Source organism: Onychomys torridus, chromosome 10 (genome assembly GCF_903995425.1).
Source record: "Onychomys torridus chromosome 10, mOncTor1.1, whole genome shotgun sequence".
Lineage (NCBI taxonomy): Eukaryota > Metazoa > Chordata > Mammalia > Rodentia > Cricetidae > Onychomys > Onychomys torridus.
In genome coordinates, this window is record NC_050452.1 from 10,373,813 (window position 1) to 10,387,929 (window position 14,117).

The following is a 14,117-nucleotide window of genomic DNA, read 5'->3' on the forward strand; positions in this document are numbered from 1 at the left end:
CCCTACTCTTTAAAAATCAAACACTTACAAATTCAGTCTCTTTAAAAGAGGCAATCTTCAAATCCAAAGTCTTTTAAAATTCAAAGTCTCTCAACTGTTCACTCCTGTCACATCAAAAATAAATCAAATACTTTCTTATTTCAAGAGGAAAGCGCCAGTGCAGACTAAACAAAGCAAAACCAAACTCCAGCAGTATAAATAATTCAATGCCCAATCATCCAGGATGCACTCTCGATCTTCTGGGCTCCTCCAGAGGGCTTGGGTCACTTCTTTGACTCCACCCTCTGCAGCACACACAGCTTGTCTTCTGGGCTCTGGCTGCTCCACTCCACTGCTGCTTGGTGGTCTTCCCATGGTGCTGGTGTCTCCAAACATGCTTGGGTCTCTTGTTGCAATGTGGTTGCACTTTCACCCTCCCTTCAGGGACTCCAGCCCTGATATACAGTGCCAATCCTCAGCTGCTCTCCATGACCCCTTCATGCCTTCAAAAACAGCAATACCTGGGTGACTCTTATGCTACCAAGTTTGGTTGCCAGAATGAGGTACAATCTTGGTCATTTCTGGAACATATTTTCTGTGTGCTGATCCTGAGGAAACACTTCCCAGAGGTCTCCACCTCAATGATGCTGGTCTCTTCTTAATCATGGCTGATTCTTCAGCTCAAGCTGACCAGCATCCATTGTGCCAGCAAAGCAAAGATTTTACTTCAGTGTTTCTGGTGTCTTGTTAATCACAGCTGATTCTTCAGCTCCAGCTGACCAGACACCTCAGATTCTTCACAGAAATGGCCAGGTAGAGTCTTGACTTCCCTCTGAAACTTCACAAGCCAGGCCTCCATCTTCTGCACGGCTCTCAACATTCTTATCTTTCCAAGCTCCTACAGAACAGCTCACTGAGCTCTCCACACTCAATGTCTTTTCCAGCTTGAAGTCCCAAAGTTCTCCCACAGTCCCCCCCAAAGCATGGCCAGGTCTGTCAAAGGCCTCTCAGGAGGCCTGTGAAGTCCACGCTATTTGCTAATACACAGCAGTGTTGTTTCTTTCAGCTCCATCCTCTCCCTACAGAACTCAGGAATTTCCCAGCAGCACAGAGGACACAGCATCACAGCAGTCGTGCATGGCAGGCATGAGCCCGGCCGGCTTCCACCAAACAATGCCCCTCTCCTCAGGAAGCTCCTCTGCCTGTTGTTTGTTTTGGAAAATGTGGGTTTTTCATAAATATGTTACTTTTATTAGTGTGTAGGAGTTTATTTTTTTTAATAATTTTAACTGCTAATATGGTAAATATCAACCAGCTTAATTCACCTAAAAGAGTCATATGGGGTCTTTACTAATATTTAAGAATGTAAAGTAGTCTTGAGACAAAAGGCATGAAGGACTGGTGCTCTATGATATTAACGATGGGTGTTACACATCTTCAACTCTTCCCAGGAATGTGGCAAGTTTTCCCAACCATGCTCATTCACACTGCAGCCTACAATGCTATAATAGCCTCTGACACCTTCTGAGGAGGTGCCTTTGACCCCTGTCTTTTCCCTGTTATAGGGTCTCCAGGTCTGCTCCCTCAGTTCTGAGTGCCAAAGTGAGGGGTTTCAAGTCAAAGCTGTGAGATGCCAGGATTCCCTCTCCCATCCCCTGTCTGGGGTAGGTTAGCTGGTGGCTGGGGTCCTAAAAAGAGAAAGGCTACAACTGATGTTAAGTCTTATTTGGATGAAGTTAATTTTAACAGTGAAAATGCATAACTATTTCTCTCCTCCATTAACGTCCCCTGGCTCCTCCCTCGAGTTCAGTTCCCCATCAATCAGCCGGAGCAGGGTGGTTGCACACCCACATCCTGACACCTGACAGCCTGAAAAGCTCCTAGGACAGTGGTCTTCAATCTTCCCAATGCTGCAACATTTAATACAATTCCTCAGGTTGTGGTGACCCTCCCCACAAACCATAAAATTATTTTCATCCCTATAACTGTAATTTTGCTACTGTTCTGAATCATTGTGTAAATATGTGACAGGCAGGATATCTGATATGCATACCCTGTGAAAGGGGCATTAGCCACCCAAGGGGTAGAGACTCACAGGTTGAGAACTGTTGTCCTAGACGCTTGCTGGGTCCCAGGCTCTGGTGGGCTAGAAGGGAGCTGTCCAGAAGAATGAGTTCCCCAGCCTGTCCTGGAGACAGCAGAGAAAGCCTGCTCCCACCTCTCAGACACGGAGGAGGAGCTCCGTTACTCCGGAGAATGCCCAGGCAGAACTGTGAATAACTTATAACATTCTTGTTTTGAAAACACACACACACACACACACACACACACACACACACACACACACACACACATACGCCGATATCACCAAGTTCACAGGAAATACATGCTGGCTATGCACATGACAGCCTGGGTGGATAAAACCCTCCCAGTTTCCAGAAACATGCTCTGTTCAGAGCAGAGCTTTGCCAGGGAAACTGTGGCCGAGATGTCTGCTCGCTCCAGTGCCCCATCCTAACCCACAAATTCCCGGCTTCCGGAGCTCCAGTTGGCTGGAACTTGCTGTTCTCCTGGGAAGCCTTCCAGATCCCTCCTATTTCCCGAGCTTTTCTTCTATTTCTAAATGGAGTCCTTCAAAACCGGATGTTCCACAGAGCTCGCGAGGACTTCTGCCTTGGGGCCCCCATCCCGAAACACAGGCCCCTCCCTGTTCTGGACTGTGGGCCTGAATGTGACCCAACCCAGCCTCCTACTTGGTGGGCACTGGCCCCAGGCCAGAGGGCAGATGCCAGAGAAACTTCACTAGGCAACAGGGATCCCATAGAGCTTTCAGCCACTCCTCTGGCAACTCTCCCATCTCCCTATCCCTGGTCTTGTCCTGAAATCCTCAGGACAGGTTTGAATAGCCCATCTGGGAAGTCTCTGCTCAGAGAGGGCCACTTAATCACCACAGATGACAGAGTGACGAGAAACAGCCAAAGGATTTCATGGTTCACTCATCATCTCACGTGTCCACTTTCTATTCAATAAGGCATCCCTCTCCAGCAGCCATCTTTGGTGCTACGACTTCAGCAACAAATATGATGGGCAAAGAAACCTTCCCTGTGGACCCAACACACAGATGGATGTCAGCAACCTCAAAACAAGGGACTGGGAAGTCACCGGAAATAGAAGGAAAAGCACAATCCTGAGGCTGCTTTCCCTAGAAAGATGCTGTACTTTGACCCTGTCACAATCAAGGGTCACCCCAGATTCCAGGCATGAGGCCCAAATCTAGCAACCAGAGGGTCAGGAAAAACAGCCGAGGGTGTAATGGCTAAGGAGAATGGAGCTCCGAAGTGTGGCTTCGGATTTCCTGTGATAGCTGTGCAGAGGGAAGGGCCCCCTCTGCTTCTGCTCAGCAATGTGAGACAGCTAGGCAGGTTTCCCTCCAGTACCTGATACTAACCACGCATCACCCATGAGCGTGGGCACAGTGGGGAGGACACGAAACACCGGCCACGGCTTTCCTCAAGAGCTGTGGTGATGTCATGTGAAACTCCAGTTCCTGGTGTGTTTAATCCCTGAGACAGATTAAAGTCAATAGACCCCTCCTGTGGGCTGGGGTCACAGTGCAGACCTATCACTGGTCTGGTGACCATTTCTTGGACAGTCCCTCCAATGTTCTCTTGCCAATTCCTTTTCTTCCAGTGTATCTGTCTCATGCGTGGGGTCTGTGTATGCACATTTGTTTTTAATTTTTAAGTTTTATTTATCGTTGTTTGTGGGGGGTGTATGGATGTTTGTGTGTGTGTGTGTGTGTGTGTGTGTGTGTGTGTGTCACAACACAAGTGTGAGGCCAGGGAATAGCCTTTGAGAGTCAGTTTTCTCCCACGGTGGGTTCCAGAGATCAAACTTAAGTTACCAGGTTTCCACAGAAATGCTTTCACCCACCAAGCCATCTAACCAGCCACACACACATTTATTCCTGCAGAAAATATTCTGTGTGTACACGCACCGGCACTCGTATAGGATGGAGCCCGGCACAAACCAAGAGGCACTCTCACGGAAGGACCAGAGAGCCAAGAGTTGTTAGACAGCCGAGGTGAGGGCCCCCCCGCCTCATTTGGCCCGTGTTCCTCCAGTGAATGCTGGGCACTGCCTCGTCCAGGGTCAGGGATTAGCTCTGAGGACACAGTGAGTGCATTTGAGATGAAAAACAGAACTTTGCAAGGCCGCGGCTGGGGAGGTGGCAGGCAGTTAGCAGCCTGGGCAGACAGAGAGGCAGTGAAGGGCAAGGTCCTGAGAGGGCCAGCTCGTGATGCCTGCTGGAGTCCCGGGTGGGGGGGGGGTGGGCTCTAACTGGTGGCTAGGCACCGGAGGTAGAGAGGGTGTAGAACCAGGAGGCTGTGCCAACAGAGGCTGGGACTTTATCCTAGAGGAAACACGCAGGAGCCATGAATCAGGCCTGGGAGGCATGCACGTTCACACACACATGCACACCTATAAAACCAATTCAAAATCTACTTTCATTCTCATTCCACTGGACATAGACTAGCCTTTGAAGTATCTGGAAGACGCCCAGGTGTCTCCCGGCTTCTTAAGGCTAGTCCCTCAAACAGGACGCTCGCCACCCAATCCTACCCGCTCAAGTTCCAGTGAATTCCAGCTTGTGTCCTTGTTGATGCCTCCTGGCTGCTGTATTTCTAACATCCCACAGCAGCCCTGTTCTCTAGGGTCCTCTGCTGACCTTGCAGGAAGTGGGTGACAGGAAGTGCTTCTGTTTCTCAGCCCTTTTCAGGGAAAGCTTAGCACCCCCCCACACACACACACACCGGACACAGACACACACACACACACACATACACATACACATACACATACACATACACACACACACACACACACACATACACATACACACATACACTCTTGAGGGATGAACACCCCCTCATTCACAGGGGCTTGTGACAGGAGGTAAGGAGAACAGGCTGGGGTGTGCGGCCATCTGGGCGGGTGTGACCAGGCTTCCTGATTCCCTGGCAGTCGATGAGTAGAGAAGGAACCCAGGCTAACCCTGTACCACCACCATGGGCGTGGCACTTCACCCTGGAGATAGCTACACCAACCTTTCAAACCACTCAACCTCAGACAGAGTCTCATCCCTGTGACGGTCACAGCCAGCTCTAGCGTCAGCTCCAGCACCAGAGAGAGAGACAATTAAAGTCAACAGAGATTAAGGTCCAGGGCCCGGGGAGGGCTCTAGCAATGGAACCACAGCAATTCACATGGTAGAGAAACAGTCGGCCTGAGCTGCCATAACCCTAGATGAGTCACATGCATTTCTCTCGGTTAAGAGGCTGGGAAATCCACAGATCAAGGGCTGGACGATTTAGTTCCTAGTAAAGATGCATGGTTAATACTGATGGCCACTCAGTGTGACCAAGACCATCCTCTGAGCATGTCTGGGAAGGATTTTTTTTTTTTTAAACCAACCTTTATTTTCAATCGTCCTGTGAAGGATTATTTTGGTCAGGTTAACTGACAAAGGGAAATCCTTCCTGAGCTTGGGCAGTGCCGTTTCCTGGGCTGGGGGTCAGAACGGCATGAAGTGGAGAAGGCTAGCTCAGCGCCAGCGTCCCTTGACAGCTGATGGATATGAGCAGCACCTCGGGCTTCTGCCTCCCCTGACGTGATGGACTGTGCCCTGGAGCTACGAGCCAGATAAAACCGTTCCTTCTTCAAGCTGCTTTGTCAGAATATTTTGTCACAGCATCAGGACAAGTAACTAACACAAAGGAGTCTTCCTGCCTTGCAGACAGATACTTTCCACTGTCTTCACGCTGTGGAGAGACAGCTGCTCTGTCTCTTCCTCTTCAGACGCCATCAAGGGGGGGCCTGGACTCACGACCTCATCTCATCCTCACACTTCCAAAGAGACTGTTTCCAAAAGCCATGACTGTTAGGGCGAGAGCTTAGGAACAGCGCAGTTCAGCCCCTGGCGTTCTATTCACATCTCACAGATCTCCACAGAAAATGTATGCAGACACATAACGTGTATAATATAGGCACATACCTGTGTTGAGAGAAAGCTGGTATCACTCTCTCTCCACTGTCCTCATGCCTCCCCCTCAGACCAGGCCGTCCTGGAATGACAATGGGCATCTTGGGGACCCAGCTGAGGAGAAGTTGAAGTAAATATGCATTAGATGTGAGTTTGTAGTTGGGGTGGGGAGGGCATGAGGCCCCCTCTGCCAGCTCCCTAAGGCCCTGCTCTGTAGGCACAGAGGGTATGCCTCAGAGGAATGCGGACTGGGGCACCCGGCACTGAAATAGTCCAGTAGAGGATTAAAATGGATGAGGACAATGTATTTTTATGGAAAAAAATCTTCTAACTCTTACAGCTCAGCTATGAAAGGAACCTTTATCAAGGCCTCTCTAGGTTTAACTGCAATCCTCAGGATGCACAGAGCACTGCCGACAATGAGCCGTGAAGCTGCAGGAATTTTCCTGTCAAAGGCTTAGAAAAGCACACTTCAAACGCGTCAGAGGGAGACACTCTCTGTTCTCTCAGAGGACTGCATCAAATCCTCTGACACATGAGGAGAAAGTGTGTGTGGCCTGAAGCTATGAAGAACACTTAGCAAGGTGACGGACAGCAAACTTATTTAAATGTCATCCTTTGCTGACTCCCGTGTTTTCTGCCATTCTTCAGAAAACACAGTTCCTCCTAACTTCTTTTGACACTCTAGATTCAATTCTTTCTCCCACGCTGTCCTCTTTACCTGCACAGAGGTCTTCCCCGATGGCCCCAGGTCAGTGTCATGGATGGTCTGGGAATCAGAGCAGGAGTGATGGATGGAATGTTAGCACTTACCTAGAACCTCTCCCCTCCCCCTCCCGTTTCCCGAAGACGAAACAGACCCAAAAGCAGACACAGTTGTATAAGGTCACAGAACAAGCTGATGTCAGCACTTGAACACAGGACTCTGGCTCTTAGTCCAGAACTCTTTACATAATTATACCTGTGCTTTTCAAGATTCATTCTAAGCAACCAAACTGCTAAGGTTTTATACATACCATTTCAGTTTTCTATGGGGTTAACGCTGTCAGGCAAAACTTCGCCCACGGTTCTCTGACATGAATGTCTTGGGTCTCCAAGGGTCCACACCAAGGAGCCACAGGGGCCTCAAAACCACCCATTGTTTGAAAGTAGATCTTTAGGCCCCACTGGAGAGGTGGTGATTCCTTAGAACTAAGATCTAAGATTAGAAATCAGTGATTTTAGGGACTTCTCCCAGAAAAGCGGGGGCAGATGTGCCAAGTCTATTCAGCCCAGAGCTCTGACTCCTCCATCCTACCCTGCCCCCCTCTAACCCTTCCCCTCCAGTTATAGTGGGGAAGGGAGCACAGAGCTCTTTGGCTGACTTCTTACCATCCTGCCTCTGAACACACACTCGATTGCAGGGGAATCCTGAGTTTAGGTCCAGCCTGGGCTACATTTCCTTGCAAGCTTCTGTTAAGGGGAAATACAGGGTGAGCTCCAGGAAACAGCTAAAATCTATACAACAAATAGACTTCAGATTCCATGCTAGCTTTGGAGAAACAACCCCTGGAATTCCTCAGTGTTTACTGGTCTTCCAAATGAAATAGAAAATCTGGACCTTGTCACATCCAATTTCATTCATGACCACAGGAACAACCATAGAGCAAACCAGGGATCCCTGGTGTGACTAATTTTGACTGAAGGCTGTAACACTGGCTTGATGCTAACTAACAAGGACACAATCTGTTTGCTCCAGATGTCTGGAGCCTTGTGAGATTTGGCAAACTAAGTCTGGACATGCACTATTGATTTCTAAACAAAGCAGATGACATTTGAGGCCTTAACAATCAGGGTCCCTAATGAAGAACCAGCCTGCCTCCATCTTAGGCTTAAAAGCCATCTTACAGTAAAGACAAACTAGGTTCATTCCTGTTGATGGTTAAGCCTCTGTTTCTCAAGGATTGGGCTATGCCCCACCTGTAACCTTAACTACTATGGTTCTGTATTGCCTGTTCCAGGAATGGAAATTATGTCTTTGTTTCAGAAAGTTGTTTATAACCATCTTGCAACCCTATCTCTGTTTCAAAAGGTTATTTGACCACCTATGACTACCTTGTCATGACTGCCTGTTGCTATGACTACCTTGTTACGCCCACTTTGCAACCCTGTCTTTATTTCAGGAGGTTGTTAGAACTAACGTGTTAGGATGTTCTGCTCCTGTAATCCAGCCTCTTTTGCCCACCAAATCCCCCATTTGAACCCCCTACTCCTGAGTTATACAACCCTTGTTTTCCTCACCTCCAAGGCTGACCTCTCAAATCCCACCTTGGGCTGGTGGGAGGCAGCCTGTGTACACAAATGAAAAAGCTTGCTTTAATTATCTGCTTGATTTAATTAATTTGGCCATGATGATTTTCAACCGTGATCTTTCTCTACCCATTTTTAGGATTAACACTGCATCAGTTTAAGTCAGGAGAAGGTGGCTTTGTCTCTCCCTTGACATAGTGGGATAATATATGCAAAACTGCAGATCCCTGAAGGCTGTGTATGCCTGGTGTTTCCATTCATTTGTTTTATATAAAGTCTGATCTAAAAGCCTCCAAAAAATAAACCAAGTCTGATCAGCTGGTGTCCCCCCTACAAAGCACATGAATGTGGACCTGCCTAATAACTTAGCCAAAAGGAATCGTTCAGGCATTACAGTTCTGTTCTTACAAAAGCTGAGGATGGTTTTAATGGTGATGTGATGGCTTTGTTAGTAACAATCAAAGCTGCCAAAAACCGCTCTCAGAAGTGCACAGGTCTTCACGTGTAACTCCACACGCTGTTCCAGGGATGTCTGGGGCCCCTGAGAGAGCCACCCAAAGGCCTTCTGTCTCTACCCACCCACCCCAGTGGGCTTGTCATCTTAAATACAAGGCTAATTCCCTTCTCTGACCTTTCTTCCTCCTCTATGCTCAGTGTCCGTTGGAGAGCTAGGCGAGGCAGGACGGTGCGTGGCCATAACTGCAGCAGGCTGAGAGGCGGAGATTACACAGCAAGAAGGTCTAACGAAAGGGAACGAAAGAACTTGTTTCTAAAGATGGAAATCCCATCAGGGTCTCTCAATCGCCGAGGCTCTGATTCCAGAGGCAGCACTGTCCCAGTCAGAATAAACATAAAAATTAATTGGATCTGTGATTCTGTCTTGACGGAGAATTCCAGGGAAGCAGAATGCACTGGCTCAACAGTCATGGGCTTTCTATCAGAATCTCTGAAGACAAGACCACTCTCGGTGCTGCAAACGGGGAAATGAATGCTTGGCTACTTCTGACCTTTCAAACTAAGCCCGTTTAGACAGTCATGAAGACCACATCTCGACTGTCAACACATCAAAGTGTTCCACACCCTATTCAACAAGTGCAAGGCAGAGTCCTGCCTTTGAAATGGTGGCACGCAGAGAGTTATGCCAATTCCTGCCAAAACAAGCATAAAACAAAAACAAGTAGGTCATCATTTCTGCGCAGGGGACCCTACAATCTAGTCAGGAAAGTAAGACACAACATTGATAAATGTAAGTACAACATGAGAAGTCCCACAAAAGAGGGATAAACAAAGCTACAGGGTTTCAGGGGTAAGAGATTACATCTGGGTGCCGTAACCCACGAGGTGGACGGGAGTGCTATGTGAGCCCAGACTCGCGGCACAGAGCTACAGGATCTGCCTCGTATTTCTCTAGTTACCCACACAATGAAGTTGTCTTGTTAGCAGAGCTCACAACACAACTTGTGTTAGTTTCTGTCACCACATAACACATTATTACAAACTTGGTGGCTTCGGATCACACAGGCATTACCTCACAGTTTCTGAGCATCAAGACCCTGGCTACTGAGTAGCTGAGTTCCTGCTGAGCAGCTCACATAGCTGAACTCCAATGTCCGCTGGGCCATCCTCTCATCTGGAATGTCTCCAAATCCATTCAGTTATTGACAGAAGTTACTGTCTTACCTTTGCAGGGCTGAGGTCCCTATATCCTTGCTAGCTGTTGCAAGGGGTTACTGTCAGGAGCTAGGGACACTCATATTTCAGCTGTGGGGCCCTTCTACAGTAGGGCAACTTCTTCAGAGACAATGGGAGGATTCTGTCTTCAAAGAGGACCCAAATCCTCTTTAGAAAGGCTTCCCTGTGGAGCTGAAGAGATGGTTCAGCAGTTAAGAGCCTTGTATCTCTCTCAGAGGACTCAAGCTCCAGGGAATCCCATGCTGTGTTCTGGCCTCCACAGGTACCCGCATGCATGTGGCATACATATGTGCAGGTACACATGTACTTACATAAATTTTACAAATAAACAAACCTCTAAAGAACATCCTAATTACATTCTGTCCAGCTGATATAATCAGGACAACCTCCCTTTGGATTGACCCAGAATAAATGAGGACTTCAATTATATCATAGAACCCTTCACTTTCCTAACCACTGCTCAAAATGCCATCACATTCCTGTGTCCCCACAGAGAGAGGGAATCACATGGGTGTGTAGTCTAGTGCCACTTCCTGTCTGCAGCGGCAAAAGCAGTATCAGATGGTTTAGAGACAATGTAAGAGCACACACCACACTAAAAATTCTCTCTCCTGTACCAGTTCAAACAGACAGACCAATAAAAGGCCAAGGAAAGCATGGTGAATATGGAAAGAAATGAAGTCGATTACATCTTTAGATGTGACTACCACAATATAGAGCATGTTCACTACAACTTATGAGCATTATATTACCATAATAAAGTGCACACACACCCCCACACCCCCACATGTTATTCTTACAGTGTGACTCTGAGCTCTTCCCATTCGGTGGTACAGCCTGGATCACCCTCTTGCCGACTTGGCCAGTGAGTGCAGTACAGAGAGTGCCACTAAATATATGGGCACAATGAAGACGAGGAAACACTAAAGAGATCACGGCACAAAAGTGCCATTTCTCCCACCTTGTCTCTCCCCCGCCCCTTGCAACCCTGCCGTCACATACTCACAGAAAAGCCACACATGGGTGCAACAGATGACAGCTCCGCTGAGGTCCCAGCCAACAGCCAGCATCAAATGCAGATATGTGGGCAAGAGGGCTTGCTGGCTCCCAGCTGCTGAGTCCCCCTCCCCTTCCAGCCAGACCAGTAACTGCCATGCAGAAGCCGAAGCTGTCCCTTCTGAGCTCTGGTTTGTACATAAAACAAATGGCTGTTACTTTAAGCCATTGGTTTGAGGTGGTTTGCTGAATAACTACACACAATTGGAATGGTGGAATGCCTGCTGGACTGGAGGGGGGGGGGCGGGGAGGGAGTGCAAAGCTGGCCCAAGCCCCTCCCAAGCAGGAAGGTGGGAGCAGCCAAGAGACTGGAGCCAGCTTCCTGATAATCACACAGCATTCTGCTCCTCCTGCTCCTCTGGGCCATCCCCTGGCAGGGATTAAGATCCCTGACCTCCTGTCCAGAAGGGGACTGACTTGCTGTCTAACTAAGCAGAGAAAGCCAGAGGATGGGGGAGAAGGCTGGAGAGAATAAAGGACAAGAGGAGAGAAGCAGGCTTTAAAACTGGAGCCTGAAACACCCATGGAAATGGAGGAGCTGGCTGAGAAGACGGAGATTTGAAATAAGAGGTGGCCACAGTGGTTCTCAACCTGTGGGTCACGACCCTGCAACAAACCACCCTCTACCCAAAAAGATTTACATTACAATACGTAACAGTAACAAACTTACAGTTATGAAGTAGCAATGAAAATAATTCTATGGCTGGGGTTCACCACGACATAAGGAACTATATTAAAGTGCCCCACATGAAGAGGGTTGAGAACACCTGCTCTAAAGGATGCCCTCCCTTACACTGGAGAAAGGTAACCTGGCTCTTCCCTCTCTTGCCCTCCATGCTGGTTAGATTTGACACAAATCTATGCACAGCTGGGAAGAAGGAACTTCTATTAAGGGTTGCCTCCTCCAGCTTGGCCCAAGGGCATGTCTGTGAAGCGTTTTCTTGATTTCTAATTGATGTAGGAAGGCCCAGGCCACTGTGGGCGGTCTCATCCCTGGACAAGTGGGCGTGGCCTGTATAAGAAAAGTAGCTAAGTAAGTCACAGAAAGCCAGGCCCTCAGCAATGCTCCTTCTCGGTGTCTGCTTCAGTTCCTGCCTCCAGGTTCCTTCAAGGATGTGCTGTATGATCTGCAAGCCGAGCAAACCCCGTCCTCCCTGTGTGGTTTCTGTGAGTGGTTTGCCACAGCAACAGAAAACTAAATCTGCATTCCCACAGGTTCTGAAAATAGGAATCTGGCTCCTAAATAGAAACTGAATTTCCCAAAGCCATGCCACGTCCCTAGTTCTCTACAAAGCATATATTCCAGCTGTGTAGAGCTGCAGCTCAAGAGGCACTGTAGTTTAAAATTAAAAAAAAAGCTTCACATGTGTTCCTGCTTATTTGGCTGGATGGGGAGAGGATCTCTGAAGGATCTGGAAATCTGGTATAGATGGAACAATGTGGGAGGTTGCTCAGAACAGCAAGAACCAACAGTGTCCAGCACACCATTCAGACACATCTAACACATGCCACGCACACTGCACACTGCACACTGCCTGTGCCACTCCGAACAGCAAGCAGCCCATGAGAGAGAAGCCTGGGTTAGGAAGCTGGGTTTGGCTAAAGTGAATGATGAATCCTAGAATTTCAGCATTCTCAGTTATTCAATCAAATCTTTCCATTTTACAGATGAGGACATTGAGGTTCTCATTGCTAGAAGGGGAGAGCTGCAGTGAGAGGGAAGGGGTGGGCAGCAAAGGGAGGGAGGGTGTGTTGCTTTTTCTCATTATTCCTACACAGAGCAATGGGTCCCTTTTTGCTCCATGCTCATTGGTTATGTTGTAATCAGATCACCAAGTCCAGACACAACATGAGCCCCTAACCTTACTCTCCAGAACTATGCCTTTGGTATAGCATGAAATTTGTTGTTTGGTGTGTGTCTGTGTACATGTGCATGTGAGTGTGTGTGTGTGGGGGGGTGAAGTGCATACATATCTGCAGGCATGCTCACCCATGAGAGTGCATGTGGGGACCAGAGGAAGACTTCAAGATGTCTTCCTCAATTGCTTCTCCTCATAATTTATTTATTATATTCTGAGTTTTGAGAGGAAGAAAGAGCCACGGCATTTGAGTTAGGCATGGTGGTTGGTCACACGGCAGACAAGCAGCCACACAGTGGGAAAAGGATCTGCCAAGAAGAGGAAGCCCAGACAGAGTACTGGGAAAGCACACTTAGGCTCTGGCCAGCAGTACAGAGAGAGACGGAGGAGAAGAAGAAGGGAACGTCCTTAGGAAGGCAGGGAGACCCAACGGAGCTCTGTGGGAGTGGGAATTTCTGGGGAGGGAAAACACATCAAAGGACTGAACCTGGAGCTGGCCCTTCCAGCTAGACCAACTGGCCAGTGGATCTCAGAGATCCACCGGTCCACACATCTCGGCCATAGGGTGAGTGTTGGGATTCGAACTCGGGTCCTCAGGCTCATGAAGCAAGCACTTTATCCACAGAGCCACCTCAACAGCTACAGCTTCCCGTCTCTACATTCTATTCCTCACACCCTTGGTATCCAACAAATGACCCGGATGGCAGAAGAAAGAAACTGCACGAAGGTTACTATTTCAAGACCCCCTTCCTTTCGCATGTTAATCAGCTCTTTAGACAGCATTGACCAATTTTAGGGTCTAATCTACAGCAATGTAGTACACTCCTCATAATGATGGCCAAAGACTTGAGGAACAAAGGAGTATGGAACCTAAACATAGCCAACTGTGAACCTGAAATCAAATGATCAAGGAGTTGTCACAGAACAGAGAAGATTCTAGAACTATCTGTCCCCAGCTTATCTGCAAAATGCACATAACAGGTATGCATGTTGATTTCATGGAGAATTTTATGCCTTCCACATAATAGATGTTCAGTTAGTACTCATGAAACATAAAACTATTTTTGCAGGAATCCAAATTCCTTCCAGGACTATTCAGGCCGTGTGAATTACCACAAGAGCAGTGATGCAATGCCTTTAAGTTTCTTCTCTCATGGACTGAGTAATCCCTAAATCAAGTTATTCATTCTCTCCACCCT

General features: G+C 48.0%; 1 long non-coding RNA gene across 1 annotated transcript; it reads right to left on the reverse strand.

Annotated features, from left to right (window-relative positions):
* Window positions 1-299: 299 nt before the first annotated feature.
* LOC118591968 lies at window positions 300-9,447 on the reverse strand. Its single transcript, XR_004946037.1, has 4 exons — window positions 8,943-9,447; window positions 6,035-6,136; window positions 2,075-2,197; window positions 300-1,667 (listed from the first exon to the last, which is right to left on the reverse strand). It is a non-coding gene; the product is annotated as an uncharacterized LOC118591968 (long non-coding RNA).
* Between the last annotated feature and the right edge of the window lie 4,670 nt (window positions 9,448-14,117).